Source organism: Bos taurus, chromosome 3, assembly GCF_002263795.3.
Source record: "Bos taurus isolate L1 Dominette 01449 registration number 42190680 breed Hereford chromosome 3, ARS-UCD2.0, whole genome shotgun sequence".
Taxonomy (NCBI): Eukaryota; Metazoa; Chordata; class Mammalia; order Artiodactyla; family Bovidae; genus Bos; species Bos taurus.
The window spans coordinates 106,882,971-106,909,401 of NC_037330.1; the positions used below are offsets into that span (position 1 = coordinate 106,882,971).

Genomic DNA, 26,431 nt, shown 5'->3' on the forward strand with positions numbered 1-26,431 from the left:
AAAACAGAATGGTAGCTGCCAGGAGCTGGGGAGGGGAGAATGTGAATTACTGTTTAATGGGTATGAAATATAAGTTTGAGAAGTTCTGGAGATGGACAGTGGTAATGGTAACACAGCAGTGTGACTGTACTTAACACCACTGAACTGTACGCATAAAATGGTTAAAATGGTAACTTTCATGCATATTTTACATTATAAATCACATTTTACAAGACTCTTATTAATAAAAAGAAACTACAATTACATACCCACTATGCATCAAGCAGCATGCTTTCTATATATTAATTCTTTTAACCTTTACAGAAACAGTACAAGATACATGAGGACTTAGGAAAATCACACGTATCGGTTAAGTGACTGGCCAAGGTCACAGAGCTTATAAGTACCAGAACCAGGATTTCAACGTTTACACCCTTTCCACTGTAAAATGCTGCTCTTCACCCTAGAGGGGAGATTTATCTGATACTATAAAATACCACAAACCAGAAAGCCCCTGGAGCAAGAAGGCACAGAGGTAAAGGAAGAATTCAAAGTTAAGAGTTCAAGTCAAGGCAGGCACACTAATTCCACTTCTAAGGCTGTTCTTCCTCTGATGACCTTCAGGAACCTGAAACACACCAATTACCTGGTCATATAAACCCTGCCGAACTAGGAACAGCTGTGTTACACACAAAACTCAAAAATTACATTCCTTGTAACCTATCAAGCAATGTTTTATTTTGTAAGAACTTTTAAGGACTTCTCCAAGGTCAAGGAAAAAAAAAAAAAAACGCAAAAGTTAGCGTGTCACAAAATTAAACTCCAGGTTACCCCAAACGCTAAGAAAAAGTCCTCAAGAAGCGAAGGGGCTCACAACTTCCTCCCCGCTCCTCCCTTTTCTGTCTTCTGCTCTCGCTCCAGACCCACGAGGAGCAGGCCGGTCTGCACAGGCAGGTTCGGAAACCGCTGCGCGGGCCCACAGGCAGCCCTGCTCGCTGACAGCGAGCCCCTGCGCCACCCAAGAGGAAGCTGCGGGGCTTGTTCGTGAGGGCAGGAAATCTGGACAGCCCGATTGCAGTCCCAGCCTGTGTCACTCCATCAGGGCTCAGGGGGGCATCCTGCCAGGTTCCATTCCAAGAATGGTGTCACTTCCACCAGGGACTAACAGTTGCTCCCGGGCAGCGTTCAGGCACCGAAAGGGCTGGCCAGAGGACACGGCCAGAGTGGGGTCACAGCACGCAGGCCCCGTGAGGGACCAAGCTTTTCTCGCCTTCAGGGGGCGAAGGGGCGCTACTACCACAGGTCGAGCAGACACAGCCCAGGAAGGGTTTCAAAACAATCCCTCTAGGTCCCATGTCTCTCCCAGGGGCACAAGGAAGCTGGGGTTCCTGTACATGTCTATCTCTCAAATGGAAGCTGTTCTGCTGAAAACAAAAGCAGCTTCCTTCCCCATGACCCAACCGATTTATAGCCAGCAAGTGTCTCCCGGTACTCAGAAAATACGCGATCGAACAGGAAATGAAAAAATATCCATTTCTTCCCAAAGGAAGGGGGAGGAATCACATCCCTATAGAGACAGGAAATCAGCTGACCAGAATCCCAGCCATGTCAGGGAAATGACTGTCCCCTTCTTCAACGCAGGAGTTATGAAAGCCGAGTTCTTCTCAGGCTTCAGTCACTACTGAGAGAACTTCCAAGCCAGGGCTGTTTTCTTACAGCTCTTTACTAGTTCAGATAGTTACCAGATAAAAGGGGAAAATGAAAGCCCCTTATGCCCTAATGCAGGGGTCCCCAACCTCTGGGACTCAGACCTGTCAGATCAGCAGCGGCCTAAGATTAGAAATAACGCACACAACAAATGTAACGTACTTGAATCATCCTAAAACCATCCCCCCACCCCTGGTTATGTGGAAAAATTGTCTTCCACAAAATTGGTACCTGGTGCCAAAAAGGCTAGGGATCACTGCCCTAATGCCAACCAAAAGCACAACTCCACAAACTTCCTCCTTTTTCCTCATGTAGGAAAGAGCCAAAAAGGAATGTTCGCACAATACTCAGAGAAACCACAAGGGACATTTTAGGTACAGGTGACCCCGATATTTAAAGTCTGCATCCACCCAATCTGAGGTTGTGGCTGAGTGTGGGACACAAACCAGAGAAGAGGCTGAGACTTCTTGTTTGCCAACAGCACCATTATTATAACAGCTTTATGTTTCCACAATGCTGCTTAGCAGGGTCTCAATGCCTTCTTTCCCACCCACAATCTAACCCTGACACCCCCCTTTTCCATTTGAGAGGGACAAGCATGTATCTTTAGTCCCTGCCACAAAGAAGGTCAGTGATTAGAAGCCTTATCCAAGGTCATTAGCTAGTCAGATGGAACTAACATTCAACTTTTAAATGCTTTCTCACATGAAGGAAGACTGCAAAACAACTGCTTCTCAAGTAATTCTTAGGCAACGAAAATTCCCTGTATCCTATCCACAAAAACTCCTTTATCTCGCTCTCTCCTATCTCCATTTTCTACTAATGTTTCCCAACTCAACATGCCAGGCATGTCTGCTGGCATGCAGTGCATTTAAAGCTTCTCTCCATTATTCAACCTAACATACATTTATAAACACTGACTTCAAGCTGGGCGCTGTGCTAAACTTTGAGGACTAAAAGATGGATGAGATGCTGTCTCAGTTCTCAGGATGCACAGTCTCATTGGACACAGAAAGACAAACATGTAACTGTTATTCAGAGGAATCAGTGACATCAAAAAGGAAGAATATATGCTTAGGATGCTTCAGTTCTCGCGCCACAGCATCTAGGGAGAACTGGTATGTCCAGTGAAAGGAAGCTTTCTCTCAAGGAACCTCTGAAAATATTTTTACTTTCCTCATTCCCGACTTGACACCTCCAAATGGTGCTCCCCCAAACGCCAAGGCTGCAAACTGGTATGGCATGTAAAAACAAGAACATTACCACAATGGGAGAGAATTCTTGAGTCAGCTCTCAGAGGAAGCCCTGCAGAACCGCACCCAGGAAACCACCTGAACAATGAAATGAGTGTACTAACTCTTCCCCACTGTCCATCACTCCCACAGCCAGAGAATGGGACACGCAGGAGACTTTACCCGAAGGGAGAGAAAGGAAACCCACACTACTCCTGTGGACAAAAACTCTCCCCACCGAAACAGTCACAGTTAACATCACAATGTTTGATGATTTAAAAGTCATTTAGAGGGGATATATGTATACATAAAGCTGATTCATTCTGTTGTACAGCAGAAACTGACACAACATTGTAAAGCAATTATAGTCTAAAAAAAAAAAAAAGTCATTTAGTATTGTTATCCCCTCCAGATTAGTCTGCAGCTAAATCAGTCCACAAACAGTAGCAAGACATCTAGCCTAAAACAATGTACTTTAAAAATGTGTTTTTAAAACCAAAGCCCCATCATTTTAAATGTATTAGGGTCTTAGCTATATTTATACTCTATACTCTGTTCAAAGCACCATTAATTTTCATCTTCTGAAAACGACAAACCACTGATGGAAATAAAATCAAGTCCGAGAGTGACCTTTTCCCTCTCAGGGCAGCTACCAAACCCTCAGCACAAGACTTTTTCTAGGTCCATATTACTCACAAAAAAAAGAAGAATGAAGTAACGCTTTCTATCAGCAAAACAATAGATTCTCCTATTAGGAGACCCCAACGTGCCTAAATCAAGTAATCAAAACATTCTGCCCTCTACATTACAGAAGGGTTTAAACTATCACACTTCAAGAAAATCAGAGATACCAAAGGAACATTTCATGAAAAGAGGAGCTCGATAAAGGACAGAAATGGTATGGACCTAACAGAAGCAGAAGATATTAAGAAGAGATGGCAAGAATACACAGAAGAACTGTACAAAAAAGATCTTCATGACCCAGATAATCACGATGGTGTGATCACTGACCTAGAGACAGACATCCTGGAATGTGAAATCAAGTGGGCCTTAGAAAGCATCACTACGAACAAAGCTAGTGGAGGTGATGGAATTTCAGTTGAGCTATTCCAAATCCTGAAAGATGATGCTGTGAAAGTGCTGCACTCAATATGCCAGCAAATTTGGAGAACTCAGCAGTGGCCACAGGACTGGAAAAGGTCAGTTTTCATTCCAATCCCAAAGAAAGGCAATGCCAAAGAATGCTCAAACTACCGCACAACTGCACTCATCTCACACGCTAGTAAAGTAATGCTCAAAATTCTCCAAGCCAGGCTTCAGCAATATGTGAACCGTGAACTTCCAGATGTTCAAGCTGGTTTTAGAAAAGGCAGAGGAACCAGAGATCAAATTGCCAACATCCGCTGGATCATGGAAAAAGCAAGAGAGTTCCAGAAAACTATCTATTTCTGCTTTATTGACTATACCAAAGCCTTTGACTGTGTGGATCACAAGAAACTGTGGAAAATTCTGAAAGAGATAGGAATACCAGACCACCTGATCTGCCTCTTGAGAAATTTGTATTCAGGTCAGGAAGCAACAGTTAGAACTGGACATGGAACAACAGGCTGGTTCCAAATAGGAAAAGGAGTACGTCAAGGCTGTATATTGTCACCCTGCTTATTTAACTTCTATGCAGAGTACATCATGAGAAACGCTGGACTGGAAGAAACACAAGCTGGAATCAAGACTGCCGGGAGAAATATCAATAACCTCAGATATGCAGATGACACCACCCTTATGGCAGAAAGTGAAGAGGAACTAAAAAGTCTCTTGATGAAAGTGAAAGTGGAAAAAGCCAAAAAGTTGGCTTAAAGCTCAACATTTAGAAAACGAATATCATGGCATCCGGTCCCACCACTTCATGGGAAATAGATGGGTTTGGAAACAGTGTCAGACTTTATTTTTCTGGGCTCCAAAATCACTGCAGATGGTGACTGCAGCCATGAAATTAAAAGACGCTTACTCCTTGGAAGGAAAGTTATGACCAACCTAGATAGCATATTCAAAAGCAGAGACATTACTTTGCCAACAAAGGTCCGTCTAGTCAAGGCTATGGTTTTTCCTGTGGTCACGTATGGATGTGAGAGTTGGACTGTGAAGAAGGCTGAGTGCCGAAGAATTGATGCTTTTGAACTGTGGTGTTGGAGAAGACTCTTGAGAGTCCCTTGGACTGCAAGGAGATCCAACCAGTCCATTCTGAAGGAGATCAGCCCTGGGATTTCTTTGGAAGGAATGATGCTAAAGCTGAAACTCCAGTACTTTGGCCACCTCATGCGAAGAGTTGACTCATTGGAAAAGACTCTGATGCTGGGAGGGATTGGGGGCAGGAGGAGAAGGGGACGACAGAGGATGAGATGGCTGGATGGCATCACTGACTCGATGGACTGAGTCTGAGTGAACTCCGGGAGTTGGTGATGGACAGGGAGGCCTGGTGTGCTGCGATTCATGGGGTCGCAAAGAGTCAGACACGACTGATCCGATCTGATCTGATTTCCTTTCCTCTACCTTCCTATCCTTTGGGGAGGCCAGAGGAGTGGAGACTAGACGGATCACATTCGAGGCCTGGGCACCTAGCAGCAGTGTCCACTGCATATGTGGGCCTCAGAGATGAGTCTGATGACCAATCTAGTGTGTGTGTGCTAGGAGGGCATCTGTGAAGGAAGGAAGAAAGATGGGCAAAAAAGGAAGTAGTAGGGGTAGAAATAAAAGGTTTCCTACTACTCTAGTAGAAATCCCTACAAGAAGACTCAAGCATATCCTGGCAACCGCTCAGGTCTACGGCTGGGAAAGCAAATGAAAGGTACATCCCCACCCCTGAGACCACTCTGGCTATCCTGCACCTCCCTTGGATTTCCTAATTCTAAACTAAGCCTTTTCCCCAGACTCATTCTAATGAGAAAGCAAGTAGCTGCATGGTACAGGTTTATGGCAAAGAAAATGAATGGCAATTAATAACTGGTTTGTACCAGAGAAGCTGGTTTACTTGATCCGCCTCCTGGTTCCAAGGAGTTTCTCTCTGCATTACGCCATCCTTCTAGTTATGTGTTTAATAAAGTCATACCCTCATATCTAATAATGTAGCAACCTCCCTTCCATCCCCTTATCAGCCCTCCTCCTACACTTACTATCTTTTCCCCAACCTGGAATCTGAATCCCATTCATTAGAGGAGGAAGCATAACCTGCTGTGCAAGTGTTTCGTCTGCTGACACTCCTCAGTAGCACACGCCCCTCGTGATAGGCAGCCAAGATGATGTCATCAGTTGAATGCTCCCTGGGGTTCCGGCTTTGAACACCTGATCTTTAACAGAGTGTGAAGTACTAAGAAAATCCAATCACACTGACATTTGATGAATACCTGCTGAATGCAGGGCACTGAGCCAGACAAAATGACAGAAGGAAGAATCATAATCTGTGAGCTCCAGAAGCACAATCTAATTGGGCAAATCCATGGGAAGCTAAATACCAAAAGATAAAATACAAGTGATGACATACAGCATGACATGGTCAACTGGCCAATGAGTGATAGAAATTAATGCTATGAGTTCAGAAGGCGACCGAGTTAGCACAGGTCAGTGTGGTTTCCAAAGGGGTACTGGGAAAAGGGAGCACTCAAGCTGGGCTCTCAGGTAGGATTTCAAGAGATGGGGACAGCCCTGACAGAAAAGGGGACGGCGCTAGCAGAGGCACAAGTCCTAAATACCAAACGAAGCCCCAGAGTAAGCCGGACAGATGGCAACAAAAATAAAGAGGCAATACAAACAAAGAGGCTGTATTACCCAGCAGGCCACACTACAGACTATCAGTACAGGGACTTTTTCAAGCAAAAGGAAAATTATCCCAAATGGAAGACTGGACATGCTAGGAGAAAGGAAAAGCAACTTTTAAAAAATGATAAATATTTGGTAAATCCAGATGAATATTGTCTTGGGACTTCGCTGGCAGTTCAGGAGTTAAGACTTTGCCTTCCAATGCAAGGGGTGTGGGTTCAATCCCTGGTCAGGGAGGTACAATCCCATGTGCCTGGCACCCAAAACAACGAAACATAAAACAGAAGCAACACTGTAACAAATTCAATAAAGACTTTAAAAATGATCCACATAAATACATGAATATTGTCTACACAAAGCAAAAATCATAATGGGTTTTTATTTACTCAATAAACACAACAAAAATACACTAAAACATTTGCATTAAAAATAAACGCTATGATAAAAATAAGTAATATATGTGTGCATCGAATATTAAAGCAGAGAAAAGAGAGTGGCTAATTCACTCACTCAAAAGAACTCAAAAAGTCATCAATAAGAACATAAGATTGGGAATGAGTAAGGAAGGGTAAGTTTTTCAAAAGAATAGATTTAGGAGGACTCTGCAGACAGACGCAAAAATGCGAGCCAGACAAATGAACTAGAAATGATTTGGAGTGTGAGTAAACGACATGCAGAGGTGCCTGAGTAGAGCAAAGGATGACAGCAAAGGGTCTAAAACAAGAGTCACAGCACAGAGCCAAAATGAGGAGAGACTGTGTCTTCTACTAAGAAATTTTGGCCTTATGCTAAACTGACTTAGAATCTACAGCCTCTCTCTCCTACAAAGCCCTTGCCAATGAAAGACTGCTTTCTAGAGGGCACAGAGGTAAATGTCACCTTTAGTAAATAAATAAAATAGATTAGGCTTTGAGACAAGACGAGATATGACCCACATGAAGAAGTAAAGGAGGAAGAGGGGCAGTTCCAAAGTAAGTTTGCTTTTTTAATTTTTTGGATTAGTCGCTAAGTCGTGTCCTACTCTTTTGCCACCCCATGGACTGTAACCCACCAGGCTCCTTTGTGCATGGGATTTCCCAGGCAAGAATACTGGAGTGGGTTGCCATTTCCTTCTCCCAGGGATCTTCCCCACCCAGGGATCAAATTTACAACTCCTGCATTGGTAGGCAGATCCTTTACCACTGAGCCACCACAGAAGCCCAGAGTAAGCCTGGCAATAAAAGAGAATGAAATCATGTCATTGTGGCAACATGGACTAACCTAGAGATTATCATTCTAAGTGAAGTCAGAAAGAGAAAGACAAATACCATACAATATTACCTAAATGCGGAATCTAGAATACGATACAAATAAACTTATTTACTAAACAGGAGCAGACTCACAGACATAGAATACAAACTTACGGTTACCAAAGGGGAAAGCAGAGTGGGAGAGGGATAAATGAGGAGTCTGTGATTAGCAGATACCAACTGGGTGTGTGCTTAGTTGCTCAGCTGTGTCCAACTCTTTGCGACCCCATGGCCTGTAGCCCGCTAGGCTCCTCTGCCCATGGGATTCTCCAGGCAAGAACGCTAGAGTGGGTTGCCATGCCCTCCTCCAGGGGATCTTCCCAACCCAGGGATCAAACCTGGGTTTCCCACATTGCAGGCAGATTTTTTACCATCTGAGCCACCAGGGAAGCCCAGATACAAACTACCATACATAAAACAGGTAAACAACAAGGTCCTATTCTGTAGCACAGGGAACTACATTCAATATCCTACAACAGACCATAATGGAAAACAATATAAAAAAGAATAGACATGTATGTATATATATAAATAACTAAATCACTTGTATACCAGAAATTAACACAACACTATAACTCAACTATCCTTCAATTAAAAAAACAAACAAACAAACAAACAGTAAACCTGGCAAGGAAAAAGCAGAAAGAATACAAACTAAACTTAAAAGACCCTTTACCCTGACCAGTGAGACTGGAGAGAGAAAGACTTGAAAACATTCACCTTTTAATTTGTAGTGCTTAAGTTTACAATAAGCATGTATAATTTTGTAATCATAATGAGAGTTAGATAAGCATAGGAAGCCTGTGTGTTTTCCTCTTCAGTTCCAGATCAGTATTTTTTGTTTTAAAGTAACTCACAATGTCCCACACCTGACTAGGGCCCCTTGGCAAGACTGAAACCGCTAAGTAAGAAGTGCCAACTGAGGTCACAAGTCACACTCGCTTCCCCACTCACGAACAATAAGAACTCTAAAAAATGCGTAAAAGGTCACTTTCCTGGCCCTTCAGTCACTGTACTGTCAGAAGTAGGAGTTTTTAGAAAAGAGGAGGCTCGGGCCAAGCAGTTCTATTCAAGGAAATGAAGGGAAAGTATAATGTGGTGGTTAAGAGCAGGAGTTCTGTTGCCCCACAGAGTTATATTTCTAGATGTGACCTTGGGCAAGTTATTTCACTGGCTTGAATTTCATTTTCCTCCTCTGTGGTGGTGGTTTAGTCTGTATGCCATGTCCAACTCCTGCGACCCCATGGACTGTAGCCTGCCAGGCTCCTCTGTCCATGGGATTCTCCAGACAAGAATACTGAAATGGGCTGCCATTTCCTTCTCCAGGGGATCTTCCCAACCCAGGAATCAAACCTGGGTCTCCTGCATTGCAGGCAGATTCTTTACCAACTGAGCTACAAGTGCCTACACTCTCTCCTCTGTAAAATGGTAATAATGATATCTATTTTATGAGGTTGTTATGAGAATTAAATGGGCTAGTGTATATAAAGTGCTTAACACAGTCCCTGGCACATGGTAAAAATTCAACTAATGGGAGCTATTATTATTAATCCATTCAGTTCATTAAAAAAAAAAAAATATATCCTACAATGCTATGTACCAGATCCATTTCCCCTCTCTTTCCTAAATGATGCCAAAAGCAAGATGTAGAATTAGCAGGACAGGGGGTGACCCTGGGTTCTTCCTGGGTCCCTACCAAAAGAATCGTAGTGAAGAGAGGGAAGATGGTGGAAAGACGGTGAAAGACTCAACATGGCTGACTTTCAAGATAGAGGAAGAGGCTGGGAGCCACAGGGAGCAGGTGGCCCTCAGAAGCCGGGGAAAAAACTTTTAAGGCTGAAAATCACTGCTCTGCTCGCATGAAAACTTCCTATTGACTTTGAGAGGTAAAGGAGGATTTCAAACCATTATCTGGCACAAAGATGGGCAGTAACCAAACAGCATGGGAGACTCCTCAGTCAGAACCCGTTCCGGTACCTGCAGACAAACATCAACTCTGCATGATCAGGTGACTCTGAAACTCTTTCCAACTGATATATACACATTACCATATATAAAATAGCTAGCTAGTGGGAACCTTCTATAAAGCACAGGAAGCTCAGCTCAGTGCTCTGTGATGAATTAGGTGGACCGGGGTGGAGGGAGGTCCCAGAGGGAGGAGATGTGTATGTATGCACATTTATAAAGTTTAAAAAAAAAATGTTAGTAATAAATTCTCAGAGACAAGCAGAAGTTAATTTCATACATTCTTCTCTCCAGGTTAGAAGTAGCTAAACAAACTGTTGTTTGAATTGTGTCCCCCAAAAGATGTTTAAGTCCTAACTCACAGCACCTGTGAATGTGACTTTATTCAGAAACACGGGCTTTACAAATGATTAAATTAAGATGAGATCCTCAGGGTGAACTCTAACCCAATATAAGACTGGTTTTCTTATAAAAAGACAGACACATACGAATGGTGTAAAAGCACAGAGAGACAAGCCACCTGCAAGCCAAGGAATGCCTGAGGCTGCTAGAAGCTGGGCAAAAGGCCTGGAAGCTTCTCCCTCACAGGCCTCCGAAGCAGTCAATCCTGCGGACACACCCTGATTTCCGATATCTAGCTTCCAGAACTGTAAGACAGTAAATTTCTGTTGTTTAACACATTATTGACTGGGGAATTTTTGCAGAAAACTAATGCCGGTGGCCAGCAATTTGTTATGTAAGTGAATACTAAAACATCTCTGGCCAATAATGTTTGGGTAACAAAGGATGTATTAATACATCTCTGGTCAATAATGCGTTAAGCCATTCAGTTTGTGGTACTTAGCTATGGCAGCCCCGGGAAAGCAGTACACCATTTTTTTTAATTGGCATTTATCCTACTTTAATGGGGCTTCCCTGGTGGCTCAGTGGTAAAGAATCCACCTGCCAATGCAGGAGATATGGGTTAGATCCCTGGGTGGGGAAGATCCCCCGGAGAAGGAAATGGCAGCTCACTCTAGTATTCTTGCCTAGGAAATACCATGGACAGAGGAGCCTGGTGGGCTACGGTCCATGGGGTCGCAAGAGAGTCAGACATGACTTAGTGACTAAACAACTGCTGATAAACTACATATTTTTTAAGCAAATTTTAATTTAAAATCAAAGGTGGATTACTTAAAAATGACAGGACCTGGCTATTTATACACTTTTTTCCCCCAACAATGAAAATACCACTATGGGAAAAAGACACTAGGCCCAATATAGATTCTTACTCCTTTTGAACCTAGTGATCCAGGACTAGGTTTTGAATCTGCTTCCTTAACCATCCCCGGATGTAAAGAAAGAAGGAAAGCAAACCCTTGCACATTATCCACTGTGTGCCTCATGGATATTTGGTGCTAATACACATTATCTTATTCAAATTTCATAAATCCCTGCATGGTATGAACTATCTCCCCATTACTAGTGAGGAAATAAATGTTTAGAAAGGTTAAGGAAGTTACCCAACATCATACAGCCAGAAAGTGGCTGAGCCAAGATTCCAACCCCTTGTTTTTAACTAAACCAACCTGCTTCAGCAAGTACTTTTGAACCAATTAACAATCTTTTATTAATTTCAAGCACTGTATGTTGAGTGAATTAATAAAGAGACTTTATAAATCCCATCTATTTCTCCCATTTTTACATAAGGAAACTGGCCCAAAGAAGTAAATTGACTTGACCAGAATCACAAATTAGTTAGTATCAGAATTAGGTACCCAACCCGTCTCCTGATTTCCATTACATCCCATAAATTTGAGGACAACAGCAATACATGAAAACAGAGAGCACGGATGCTAGAAACTGACTGCTGCTGCTGCTGCTAAGTCGCTTCAGTCGTGTCCGACTCTGTGCGACCCCAGAGACGGCAGCCCACCAGGCTTTCCCGTCCCTAGGATTCTCCAGGCAAGAACACTGGAGTGGGTTGCCATTTCCTTCTCCAATGCATGAAAGTGAAAAGTGAAAGGGAAGTCGCTCAGTCGTGTCCGATTCTAGCAACCCCATGGACTGCAGCCCACCAGGCTCCTCTGTCCATGGGATTTTCTAGGCAAAAGTACTGGAGTGGGGTGCCACCTCAGTTCAAACCTTGGCTCTGCAATTTACCACCTGTGTGATTTGGGCAAGTCACTTTACCTCTCTGTTTGGTTTCCTTACCTGAAAATGGAGATCCTGTCTTACATCACTACTCTAAGGACTGAATGAATAAAGACACACATAAATTTTTGTGCCTGGAATATTAATACATGTTATATTTGTTAACTGCTTCTGCTCCAACTATTATTAAATAATGCTAAGTAAAACATCAAAGAGGATACATATACTGACTGTAGTTTTATTAAACTGCAGACAAATGCACTCATTGAGAGATAGAGAGGGAAACGAGAAATAGGCTCTTTGTTCCTGTAAATTTGCCTAATTCAGTTATTAGCAATAACATTTATTTTTTACTCTGTACCAGGCTCAGTATTTGATATGTTACAGACAATACTAAATTTCATTAAATCTAAGACACCATCAACTGCAGAAAGAATCAGTATTTCATTTACTCTCCCCAGCAGCCCATTGAAGTAGAGAGTTCCCTTATTCTGCAGATAAGAAGCTGAGACATAGAGAGGTTAAAGAATTCATCCAAGGTCACACAGCTATTCAATGGCCAAACCAGGTCTCAATCCCAGATCTATCAGACTCCAAAATCCCTTACACTGAACTGCTTTATTACCAACTTGGTGCTGTTCAAATTTTTCATGGAATCACCTGGGAATCTCGCTAAAATAAAAACTGATTTATAGGTGGGGGTGGAGCCTAACACTGTGCATTTCTAACCAGCTCCCAGGTGCTGTGGATGCTGCTAGCCCTGGATCACCAAGTCTCTAACTATTCTGCTTCCATTACAATTCTTCCTCCTCCTGGGTCTCCATTCCCAGCTGGGCAATCAGCTAATGAAAAGGACTTTAACTCCCAAAAGACAGAGGAACCTCCTAATTAAGTCTTTGTTTCTCTGCCACCTTCCCTGCTCCTTCCTCTCCCCTCCTGGGCCCCACTCTCTTTTCTAAGGCAGGCTACACAAAGCTACGGAGAGGAAGCTAATAGGGAGTTCAAAATGAATGGCTGGGGAACCTAAGGGGATTTCTAACAAAAACAATGTTACCCTTATGCTTGGATGATCTGGGGTGACAAGGTACCACCTCAAAGTCCACATGTGACTCTGAAAGGTGAGTGAAAGCTCCTGGAGTAAATTGGAAACTAAGGATTATTTACTCCCATCATTTCTCCAAAGATAATGGGTGTGACCTCTCCCCACCCCCACTCTCAGTTTAGGTCTCTGAGCAACACAGGTAATTACGGTCTGCCTACTTACTACAGAAACAGCTAGCTTCAATCAGGTGCAGTCCTCTCTCCTGCTCTACCTGGCCTACATTTTTTAGGTACTGTCTTTGTTTGTGCTCTTTGTGCTTATGAACACTACCAAACACATTCAGAAGTGCCGCACTGGCCTGAGCCTTTCGATAGTGGTCCTGGGTGCCTAGGTTAGAAAACAAGTCCGAAATTCAGTTCTGTGTGATGTAATTGAATGGCGGGCTAGCATTGCCCAGAGCATGGGATTGTTTTTTGACTCAAGAGCTCCACAGACCCCTCTCTGTCACCACGATCCCTCCCTCTATTCCATGGGGTTGGCTTATGGAAAACAATTCTGAATACTCATTGGAAGGACTGATGCTGAAGTTGAAACTCCAGTACTTTGGCACCTGATGTGAAGAAATGACTCACTGGAAAAGACCCTGATGCTGGGAAAGATTGAAAGCAGGAGGAGAAAGGGATGACAGGATGAGATGGTTGGATGGTATCACCGTCTGGATGGACATGAGTTTGAGCAAGCTCCAGGAGTTGGTTGATGGACAGGGAAGCCTGGAGTGCTGCAGGCCATGGGATTGCAGAGTCAGACGTGACTGAGCGACTGAACTGAACTAAACTGAAACAATCCTGAATATTCAATGGAAAGACTGATGCTGAAGCTCCAGTACTTTGGCCACTTGATGTACAGAGCCAATTCACTGGAAAAGACCCTGATGCTATGAAAGATTGAGGGCAGAAGGAGAAGGGGGTGGCAGAGAATGAGATGGGTAAATACCATCACCAATTCACTGGACATGAATCTGAGCAAACTCTGGGAGATGGCGAAGGACTGGGGAACCTGGTGTGCTGTAGTCCATGGGGTCCCAAAGAGTCAGCACAGCATAAGGACTGAACAACAGCAATAAACAGTACTGCAACTCTATTTGAGCAAATCAAATCAGACCATTTTCAAGAGCAGTCTGACTTGAAAATCTTAAGTTGCTTTAAAGCAACTTAGACTACAAAATCAGAATTTAAGGTAAGAGGGCCTCCTGCCCAGTGGAGTTCACCAGGCCTGAGTACAAAAACCTAGTTCAGCTGCTTACCAGCATGTGACCCTCAGGGAACTTACTCAGGTTCCTTAAGCTTTGGCCTCCTCATCTGCAATATCCACCAATATCACTGGACTGTCACAGGATGCTACTTGTGACGATTAAATGAGATAAAGCACCTAGCATTCAGGGTTTAATATGTATTAGTTTCCTCTCCCCACCCCTGCTCACAGGGATACACAGTCAAGCCGATAATGTGCATCTGTTCCAAATCACATAAAGGAACTGTGTTTAGGCGTGGTTTCATTAAAAAAAAAGAAAGAAAGAAAAATCGCCACTCGCCTGGTGAGATCTGGCTCTGGCACCAGTTAGTTACATGACCTTGGACAAGTTACTAACACTTTTCCATTCCTCATTTCATTTCCTTCCGAGAAACAAGAGTGAGCTCAACTGATCATTTCCAGTTCATTCATTTGACAAATATTTATTGAGTACCTTACTCAATGGTAAAGAACCCGCCTGCCAACACAGGAGATGCAGGCTCGATCCCTGGGTCAGGAAGATCCCCTGGAGAAGCAAAATGGCAACCTACTCCAGTATTCTTGCCTGGAGAATCCCATGGACAGAGGAGCCTGGCGGGGGTCCTAGGGGTTGCAAAGAGTTGGACACAACTAACTGACTAAACAACAGCGTACACCAGACACTCTTCTGGGCACTAGGAATACAAGAGTTAATAAATGAAAACATGCAGGAACTTCCGCTCTGCCTTTAGACAAATACATAAACAAGAGGAAGCCGCTAATAACAGCAACAAATATCTTCTGCCTTTATTAGCTCCTTTAAAATTGCCCACACTTACCAGTTTAATATCTGATACGCCCTCTATCCAAGGACAATATATTAAATGGATTTTTGGAGCAGGGAGTTGGGATACGAGATTGCTCCATCCACTCCTAGCTCTGACCTGATACTGCAGTACCTCCAAGAACGGTGCACCCCCTCACGGGGAAAAAAGTGGTGCAGAAAAGTGGATTTTAGTTGGTCTGCCATGGAGAACTAGGACTTTGGCCTTTGGTCTTTCTGACTCTTGCTTTTCACTACAGCTTGTGTGTAACTGCACAGGCACCCTCTGAGAAACACGTAGGGATGGTTTTTCAGAGCTTTTTTTTCTTTTACCACCCGAAACAGAGACAAAAAAAAAAACGTCAACACTAACATACCACCCGATGTGAACAGTTTTACAGTTTTGGGAAGTTTTTTCAGGTAGGAGTTTGAAGTAAGAGCAAAGTCGGAGTAAAGAGCAATCACAGCAGTACTGGTAAGAGATAAGGCTCTGAACTCATATATTAGCGGTGGCACTGGAGGAGATGAGCGGTGGAGAGTCACAGGAGACAGAATCCATGGGACTTGTTGAAAGCCTGGTCGCCTGGGCAGGATGCAGGAGAGGGAGGAGACCTGCATGAAGCCAGATTCCTGGCTTGGACACCTGGATGGGTGAGGAAGACATTCAGCTGAGCAGGGGACCCAGGAAGTGAAGTAGGTCTGGGAGCAGGGAGGGGGACAATGATGCCCATTTGGACATATCAAGTTTGAGATGTCTGTGGGACAATCGTATGGAAAAACCCATTGCAGGTACTGTAAGTTGTTGGAAGAACAAAGAAATATAACCACTACCAATATTTGCAAAGTGGTTCACTTTTTTCAAGTATTGATACATCACATCCATCTCATTTGACACAACCTACACCCTGAACAAGATCATAATTAGGTTGAGAAGTTCAAACAAATACATACAAAAAGTTAACTAACAACAACAACAACAACAAAACGTAAGAAATGCTACAAGGCAGTTTTGGTTTATGATGAGTTGCAAGAAAAACACTTGTTATACTTAAACCACTAATCAAATCCTCACTCAACTTTCTAATCTCTGGAGCTTTTATTTCTTCAACTTTCCATATTATCACAAGCCTATCTGCTGAAGGCATTACACATCTTTACAAGCCCGAAAGTGAGATGTGATCAAGAGGAGGAGGCGGGAGAGGAAAGAAGGCAGAGACTGTGGCTCTGCTTTTAGACAAAGACAGAGGGAAGCCGCCAACAGCAGCAACAGGGACGGCAGGCTGCCTCTCCCCCAGGGCAGTGCCCCCATGCCCACCCAGACTTACTAACAGACCGCCTGTGCCCACAGCTACAGCGGCTACTGCCTCTTATCCCTTCTCAATGGCATGTTCATGCCAGGGCCTCCACTGCCTCACCCCAGGAGCCGCCCACAGGATGATGCAAGAGAGGAGGCCTGCGAGATGGGAATCTAATGCTCCCTCTAAAGCTTTCCCTCCCACAGGCAGGTGGAGGGAAATTCCAGCCCCTCACAGACACCCATTCTTCTAATAAAGGCAGCACTACATGAAGAGTGTTATGATACTAATTAAAAATGACAACAATAAAAACAATGAATCAGTCCTCTGGGAGAGGTGAGGATCTCAAAGCACCCCGCCTAAACTAGTCTGGTCCGCTCTCCTTTTGGGAAACTAACCAACAGAGGCTGGGATGGGTCCTACATTCCGATGCCCAGAGGTGCCCCAGACCAGGCCAGACCAGTTTCTTTCCAATCCAACAGCAACCCCATGGCTCATTTCTAGTGTCTGCAGAAGGTCAGGGATGAATTTCCTCATGTTACAATTGTACAGGGAACCCAAGTGTTCCAGATGGTCTCCTGCCTACCACTCCAGCCACAGGCCACAGAGAGCAGGGGGCGCAGTTAGGATCCTGACCTGGCTGTATGGAGAGGGAACATGGAAATAAGGTTCTGCACGACTGGAAAGGGCACTGAGAGAAACGGCCTGACACCAAAGGGCCACAGACAGCCGCTCCCTGTCACTCTGCTTGGAACAGAAGATAAGCTTGACTCTGTCAAACCCCTTTCCCTCTGGACTAGGTCTCTTTTTAGGGAGAATTTCTATTGGGAAAATGATAGCTAAAAAAGGAGTAACCATCTATTATGTGTTCAACTGCTTATCCTTTCTTTATTGTCTGTCATTTGTAACATCCACTGTATACTTCCATTCCTGGGGGGCAGATAGAGGGTTTATGAACTCCACTTATTCAGTGGTAGATACTGTGCTACATTCACAGAGGCTCCTAACAGAGGCATTTTTTGGCTGATGGTGATGACAAGGCTAGCAGAGGGTGATCATACATGTAAAGCAGCATCCCCTGGAGTGATCCACCGCGTTTTGTGAAAGGAGAGGCAAGGAACAAACAAGCGTGCACACACACACCTCCTGCAGGACTCAGAAACTGTACTGGATCAGCCAAACCAGGGACTGAAATGAGATCAAAGATTCTCCAAATTAGTGGAGACACACCTTCCACTCCCAGGGATGACTCACATCAAGTTTACCCAATATAGAGTCCAAATTTACAAAACGAAGAACAGAAAACAAGTCACACTGTGGAGAACATACCAGTTAACAACTACATCAGAGAACATCACAGGGGGAAGACCTAAGTCAATTCTGAAGGGGACCTAATACACCAGGAAATACCCTCTACACTAAAGGTAAAAAACCCAAGCAAGCAGAGGACAAAGGGAAGGGTAACTAATACTCTTTGTAGATATAAAGGTCAGATAAACTCTGAAGGACACTATCATGATTTGAAAAATTGTGATTATATTGACCTTCCCTGGTGATTATATATTAACCTTCCCTGGTGGCTCAGATGTATAGAGTCTGCCTGCAATGCAGGAGATGCGGGTTTGATCCCTGTGTTGGAAAGATCTCCTGGAGAAGGAAATGGCAAACCCACTCCAATATTCTTGCCCGGAAAATCCTACGGACAGAACAGCCTGGCAGGCTACAGTCCATGTGGTGACAAAGAGTCAGACATGACTGAGCGACTTCACTTTGACTATACTGAACCTGCTAAGGTAAGGCAGGGGAGGTTCTGAGTCATGAGAACAAATCCATCACGTCCGCTGCCTGCCTGCCAAAATCAACAAAAAGGAGGCTGCGTCCTCCACAATAGCCACTCTGTTTAGTCTTGCAAAGAACCCGGACTTCACAAGCCTGGTCCAAACAGAATAGGAAATACTAATCCTGCAGTCTTCATAGAAAGCACCAATGTTCCTGAGCTCAACTGCCCTGGGGAGAGTAAGCGAGGCTAGCTCATGAGGACTCCCACAACAGACAGTGAGACGAGTATTAAAGACCACAGGGGAGAAAAGCCTCCCTCTTTGTCAAGAGTCAAGATGCTCCTAACTGCAAAAGTCAGATTAAGTCAACAAATAGAGAAAAAATCAATTCCTGCCCTGTACTTTACTAAATGATAGAAAAGAATATACAAGTTACATGAGGTTCTGAAAGACTTTAAAATTTTCCTAGGGGCACAAAATAAAAGTCAGAAAATAATATAAACAATCAATAACCAAGCAGATGTTACGTTTTCTTAGAAAGACCCCTGATTCTGTGCATATGTGCTTAGTCACTCAGTTGTCTCCAAGCCTTTGCAACCCCATAGACTGTAGTCTGCCAGGCTCCTCTGTCCATGGGATTCTCCAGGCAAGAATATTGGAGTGGGTCGCCATGCCCTCCTACAGGGGATTTTTCCTACCCAGGGACAGAACCCAGGTCTCCCACATTGCAAGCAGATTCTTTACCATCTGAGCCACCAGGGAAGCCCAAGAATACTGGAGTGGGTAACCTATCCCTTCTCCAGGGGATCTTCCCAAACTAGGAATCGAACCAGGGTCTCCTGCATTGCAAGTGGATTCTTTACCAGCTGAGCTACCAAGGAAGCCCCCCACCCCACCCAACCCCCGTTCTGTAAAGACCCTTTATTCTTCCATCAAACCTACACTGGAAAACTTGGATCCCAGATCAATCCACCTGTCTGCTCTCTCAGTGTCTAGACTCAGGTTGTTGAGTGCTTCTGGAGTTAGAGGGAGAGAATGAACACATCTGGGCAAGCATGCGCGCACACACACACAGACGCACAACCCCTACTCTCAGCAGACAACTTCACCCCCTACTTCCAGAGAGAATAGAATCCATCAGGAGAAATTCCCTAGCCTCTAATCAACCAGCTCGGCCACCTGCATTCTTGCCTTCCTCCATCTTTCTCATCAGACACATTCCTCTTCGGACTCTGGATCTCATGCTTTCATCAATTATTCTCTTCCTCCCTTGAATTTTATTCTTTCCTCTGTTGACTCTTCCCAAACAGTACTTAAACTTAATTCCATGTTAATGTTTAATTCTGTGTTACAGTTAACAAGCAAAATGCCCTCCACCCCTACATCCCCCTCTAACTAGTCTGGGCCTTCCTCCTCTCTGCTTCATCCAAGTCCAGGTTTCCAAACCTACTTCTCATTCACTCCCCAACCCACTGCTTTCTGGACTATACTTTCCATACTGAAAATGCTCCAGGACAAGGTGACCTTTCTAACAGAGGAGAAAGTCTTGCTTGACCTCTAAATAATCTGACACGATGTGACACAACTTCCTTCTTGAACTCAGGTCTCCCCTCTTCGTCCTACATCTCTGGGCGCTCACTTTCGGTGGACAATTTCCTTCACGGGATCCTCTTCCTCTGGTCCCCAAGCCACCCTCTCCTTGGAGTTCCCCAAGGTTTTTGTCTCTCAGTGTACACGCACTCGCTCAGCAACCTCCTGGTCCGTCCACTCCTATCTAGAGCCCTCCTGAGCTCCACATCCTATAGGTGCCCTCCGGCAGGGCACCTCTACCGGCGCCCCTCAGAAACCCCAACTTCAACACAACCAAAGCGGAACTCAGTACCATCCCCTGCGCCAGCACTGCCACCAGTCCCCACAAATAGCCTTCCTCCCCTTAGATCCCGATTTTAGTTAATGACACCACCCACCCACACAGAAGCCTGCAAGTCATCCTAGGTTCTCCCCTCTCACACCACATCCAGTTAGTCAACAAAACCCATGGATTTTACCCCTTAACATTTCTTGATTTGTCCACTTCACATTGCTATGTCCACACCTTAGTTTAAACTCTAATCACTCGTAAATCACTCTAACAGCCGCCTAACTGGTCTGTCATTAGCCTTGCCCCTCTCCAGTCCTCTGTCACAACCCTGCTACAGCAGGGGTATTTCTAAAGTGTAAATCCAATCCTAGTCTTCCTTGCCTAAGATCCTTCAATGGCTCCCCAAAGCCTGTAGGGTGAGGTCTAAACTCTCTGCAGTATGGCAGAGAATCAGTCAACATTCCAGCCCTGCCCACTCTTCCTACCTCATCTCATTTCTCCTCCCCTCACATCCTCCACTCCACCCTTAACTAAGATCCCATGTTTCCTCTCCTAAGGCTCTCCACCCCTCCTCCTGTTCATGCTGCCCAGAACGCCCTTCACCTGAACTTTCTGCCCAGAGTCCTGACTTCTCCAGGTGGCAAGTCAGTCACTCCCCCTTGGATGCCTCCCTGGCCCTCCCCACCTGGCCGTCACGGGTACCCCTTTTCACTATCTAGGTGGCAAGTCAGTCACCCCCTCTTGGATGCCTCCCTGGCCCTCCCCACCTGGCCGTCATGGGTACCCCTTTTCACTATCTAGGTGGCAAGTCAGTCACTCCCTCTTGGATGCCTCCCTGGCCCTCCCCACCTGGCCGTCATGGGTACCCCTTTTCACTATCTAGGTGGCAAGTCAGTCACCCCCTCTTGGATGCCTCCCTGGCCCTCCCCACCTGGCCGTCATGGGTACCCCTTTTCACTATCTAGGTGGCAAGTCAGTCACTCCCCCTTGGATGCCTCCCTGGCCCTCCCCACTTGGCCATCATGGGTACCCCTTTTCAAGCCCATGGCACTAGACTCATGCTCACCAGCACTCCCTGCAATGGAAGGTCATTGTCAGTCCACCAAAATGTCTTCCCTGTTAGACCGTAAGGTCAAAGAGATGCAAAGACATTATCTTTGTTCCTTCAACACTTCGCCTACTGCCTAGTTCGGAGCAGATATTCAATAAATGATTATTGGACCTTCCCTGGTGGCCCAGAGGTTAAGACTCGTGCTTCCACTGCAGGGCATGGGTTCAATCCCTAGTTGGGGAACTAAGATCCCACTGCCACACGATGTGGCTAATAAATAAGCACTAGTTAAATGAATGAATGGATCCTCCAAACAACCCCTGACACTCTGGGAGATTAGCACTTTAAGATATAATGGAAGATTTTAGAAGGGATTTAAGAGGATTTCTTATGCAATTCTCAGCAGGTGTTCCTGGAAGCATACATTGAAGGTTGTCAGAGGATGGGAAGAGTGTGTGTCTGGGGCACTCAGCATTGCTAATTTAAGTGAGACGTAATGACCAAGAAACCCAATCTTGAGCCTTAGGTTCAAACACACAGCCCTATCTAACAAGTTCAGATGGACTAAATTCTTTAGAAGAAGATTTTTAAACAAGAAAAAACATTTTGCTTTGGAATAGCCCTGGAACAAGTGATAGTTAATTCTTTTCAAGACAAAATCTTCTAGAAGAGTTAACAATGTTGGTACAGTATCTAACCTTAGGTCCCTGTGCATGCTAAGTCACTTCAGTCATGTCGGGTTCTGTGCGACCCTATGGACTACACCCCGCCAGGCTCCTCTGTCCATGGTGATTCTCCAGGCAAGAATACAGGAGTGGGTTGCCATGCCCTTCTCCAGGGGATCTTCCCAACTCAGGGATGGAACCCACGTCTCTTTTGTCAATGCCACCTGGGAAGCCCTGCCCAGAATGTCTCTCAAACAGGCCCCTCCCTCTTTAATCTAACTTTAATCTAACCTCTTGACTCAATTGCAACAGTGACATGCAAGAGAGTCAATCTCCACTCTCATTCATCATTTACAGTCACTACACTAATCCTGTCCATTGCATAAAACTCAGGCTCCCCATATGAACGTTCAGGACCTTCTTTCCCTCGATCCCTAATCTTAATGTTATTTTTCAACGCTAAGTGCCCCCATCTTCCAGTTAACACCCTCCCCAATAGAGTATCTGCTTATAGCTGCTAGTAGAATGCAGTGTACAAAAGTGACCTTATTCACTGTTGAAGACCCACTGAAAAACATGGCCAAAAAAAAAATTCCTTCCTACATATCTCAATTCAACATGCTCCTGCAGGTTGAAACCATCTGAACTTCAACAGACACTTCAAGCAAGCTTGTTCTTTTACCCACACAAAGGAATTGTTTACCTTTCTGAATAAAAACGATGAGAGAAATTTGCTATGTTAAGAGGCAACAACAGTACATCTGGCAAAGCCCTTGCCCAAGAGAAAGATGCTGACTGACCAATTCATTAACTTGTCCTAGGCAACAGCCCAAATCAACCCTGATAACTAGCACATCCTGATGACTGACACATAGTCCTGCAGAAGAAAGCAGTCCTGAACAGTGAAAGAAAAATAAGTGTTCGGGCCCCACAAAAGCAGACTCACAATCTGACACAAAATTTACGGAGCCAGAAGCAAGCTAAGGGTATGAGATCCCAGGCTGCTAAAAAGGGCCTATTCTTGAGAGCTGTGTTCTCTCCAGCTACAGCACATCTATCTGCAGGTAGGCCTGCCTTTCCACATTCTCCACCCATACACAGAAGGCATATAACCCAAAGCTCTACTTACTGCTCTGTATTTTTTTTTAATCATTTTCTGCATTAAGCACACACAACTTGTACAATATGAAAAGAAAATTATCTTAAAATATGACTTGAAAGTGCTGCCAAGATTGCCCTTTCTCTTGAGAGAAATTCTCTGCCAATGGACCACATGCAAAACAAGTATGAAAAGTCCCTACTCTGTAAGAATATAAAATCTCATTAGGGAAACAATTCAAACAGACATGAGGCAATGCAAGAATAACACAAAACAGTATATAGTTAAAAGACTAATTAGGAGGCAGACATTCCAGGAGATCAGTGAAGGGAGAGATCAATTTCTGATAGAGGAACGGGAAAAAGCCACATGGAGGACACAGGCCTTGTGCTTAGCGCTAATAAGGAGAGATAAGATGTGAAGAATCAAAGAGAAAGGGAGCAGGCATCCCAGGAAGAGAGAACATGAAGGCACAGGGGCAGGTATGAGGACCTGAGGGAACGATTACTGAGACCTGCCCAAATGAAGCACAGAGCTATCACAGTGGAGAGAATTAGCTGTGCAAGACAAGTCAAATTATGGAAGTCCAAATAAACCGGAGACAAAGACTCAGAAATTCAGTGTAATTTATTCTAGGAACTGAGAAGTTCTGGAAGAAAAAGATAGTATTTTACTAGAAGTAACAAAAAAGTAGGAATAAACATTCTTAGATACTGCAAACACACCAAGCCAATGGGTCTGAAAGAGTTCCTCCAGGCCTGGAAATTAGTAAATGCCCCTGACAGAAGCAAGAGAACAGAGGCTTAAACTCCAGCCAAGACCATGAGGAGCAAAGGCAGGAGCTTTAGCACTCCACACACCTAGTCGCAACGTGGCTCAACATATAATTGTCAGAAGCTGAAAGTGCCAACCTTATTTAGTAAAAGGAATGCCTGGGCGTTTTCAGGATCATTGAGAAAACACTACCAACTCATTGTGCAACCCGTAATTGTTCACTTGTGATTTGATCCTCTTCCCAGATGTGCACTCTGAAGTATTCTCTATACAATGATCTTGAAAACCTGAAATTGGCACTGAAAAGTACCAGGACAATTAGGCCTCAGCTGATGTATTTCCCTGGCGTGGATGATGTCACCTGCGAAGCAAGTCCAAGACAGTAAGCAAGCAAGCAAGCAGTAGCTCTCATAAGCACTGTTAGCACATGCACACATTTATGATTTCAACAGCATGAATGTGGCCAAACCTTGTGATTTCCCAGCAGACGGATTTGACTCACTTTCTGAATTAACAGTGTCCATGACCAGAAGTAGCAATTACTCTATTGTTCTGTCTAGAAGCTATCCACTCCAATTCATGGGCTGTGTTCTAAAAAGGAACTTAAAAACCAAGTGTACATTTAACTAAGAGATTGCTTCACAGTGTCACTTAGATAAACAATACCAAATCCTAAGCTTGTATTTTCCAACCACCGTGTTAACAAAACTTTATCACTTTGCACTACATTGTTTTAGTGATTTATATACCATGACACCTCTCCCATAATGAGAGAAAGATAAATCCTTCACAGCTCAGAGATCTGGAAATGCAGGCCACATAAAGTGTGTGACAGTCGTTCAGGGGCTAAAAACTGATAACAATAATGATATTAACAATGACAGTTAATCACTCTCAGAGACATACTGTACATAGAGGCAAAACTAGTCTGTGATGTTACAAGTTAGGATAGTGGGGGCAGGGGAGTGACTGGAAGAGAGTACAGGGAGGTTGTGGATGCTGATCATTTTTTGTTGATGTGAATGATGGTATACACGATATATGTTTGTGAAAATATTTTTCTGTATATATACTTTGATAAAAATCTAACTGAAAAAAAAAAACAATGACAGTAGCAACTATTTTCACAATTAACTCACTTCAACCAAGTCACTGCTCTGATTTTTAATTTCCTTCTGCGTAGAAAAAGGAAAGAATGAAAGAATTTCCTTCCTTTCCATACAGCATGGAACTTTCATCTAGAAGCCTGGATCCTCTCACTGAACTTGCTCAAAGTCTCTTAGTTGTGTCCGACTCTTTGCAACCCCACTGACTACAATCTGCCAGATTCCTCTGTTCATGGAATTCTCCAGGCAAGAAAACTGGAGTGGGTAGCCATTCCCTTCTCCAGGGGATCTTCTTGACCCAGGGATGAAACCTGTGTCTCCTGCATTGCAGGCAGATTCTCTACCATCTGAGCCACCAGGATCCTCTGACTACTGGACAATAATTTAACTCTGTATTACTAAATTTGCCCACGTGTATAATACTTTCCTTACAGGATATTATGGAGATCAAATAAGGTAATGAATATGAGGCCGCTCTGTAAAATACAAAGTACTATATATATGAAGGTTTTACTAAACATTAATGGCCTAATATGTGTCAATAGCTCATTTATATTCTTATGAATCCCAAGGAGTTAGTATTACCATCCCCATTTTAACAGATGAGAAACGCAAAGCTCAGAGGTTAAGCAACTTGTCCATGGTCACACAGTGTAGGTAAAGGGCAAAACTAGGACTGAAGAATACAAAGCCTTGCTCGATTTGTTAAACAGTATGCCGACCCTGCACTCCTAACTCTCTGTGCACTAAGTTTTATAAGTTCTTTTCTGTGGTATGATTAAAAAAAAAAGCAGTCCTAACTAGCTTCACATACCCCTGGCAACTAGTGAGGACTCGGAAGTTTTTATGTACCAAATAATCCATGTTACCAATGTTGAAATGTAACGTTCTTTTTTATTTCTAGTCCAGCCTAGCATGTAAAGGCTCTTCAGTCTTTAGGGCTTTGTGAAAACATAGTCTAATTCCTCCTTACATATTACCCTTTTTGTTTAACCACTCACCTCAAATCCAGAGTGTGTCTGTTTCTAAGAGAAAGTGAAAAGTGAAGTCGCTCAGTCCTGTCCGACTCTTGTGACCCCATGGACTGTAGCCTACCAGGCTTCTCCGTCCATGGGATTTTCCAGGCAAGAGTACTGGAATGGGTTGCCATTTCCTTCTCTAGGAGATCTTACCGACTCAGGATTGAACCTGGGTCTCCAGCATTGTAGGCAGACACTTTACCGTCTGAGCCACCAAGGAAGTAAACCTCCTCTCTAAAAGCTAAAACTCTGTCCATACGTGACCAAGGATAGAGTTTGTCTCTACGCTAGGAAAAGAATCAGCTTCTGGTTCTCCTACCTCTCTGACTGTTACTTCTTAGCTCCCATTGGTGTTCATAAGGACCTCAATGTACATGTGACCAGTCCATATCATCATCTGGATGAAACATTTCTCTCTTGTTTTGATATTTACCAAGCAACCATCTGATTATGAGCTTCACAAGCACTTTGGTATAAGGAAAAGTGTATTCCAGGCAGCAGTAAGAATTTCCAATCACTGGACAGGTATGTCCT

At 44.0% G+C, this 26,431-nt stretch overlaps 1 protein-coding gene and 1 non-coding gene across 15 annotated transcripts in view; one reads left to right on the forward strand and one right to left on the reverse strand.

Annotated features, from left to right (window-relative positions):
* MACF1 (microtubule actin crosslinking factor 1) overlaps positions 1–26,431 on the reverse strand; it is a 340,927-nt gene that overhangs the window by 293,221 nt on the left and 21,275 nt on the right. The window lies entirely within an intron of this gene.
* Positions 15,221–15,407, forward strand: LOC112446146 (U2 spliceosomal RNA). Its single transcript, XR_003034212.1, has one exon. It is a non-coding gene; the product is annotated as a U2 spliceosomal RNA (small nuclear RNA).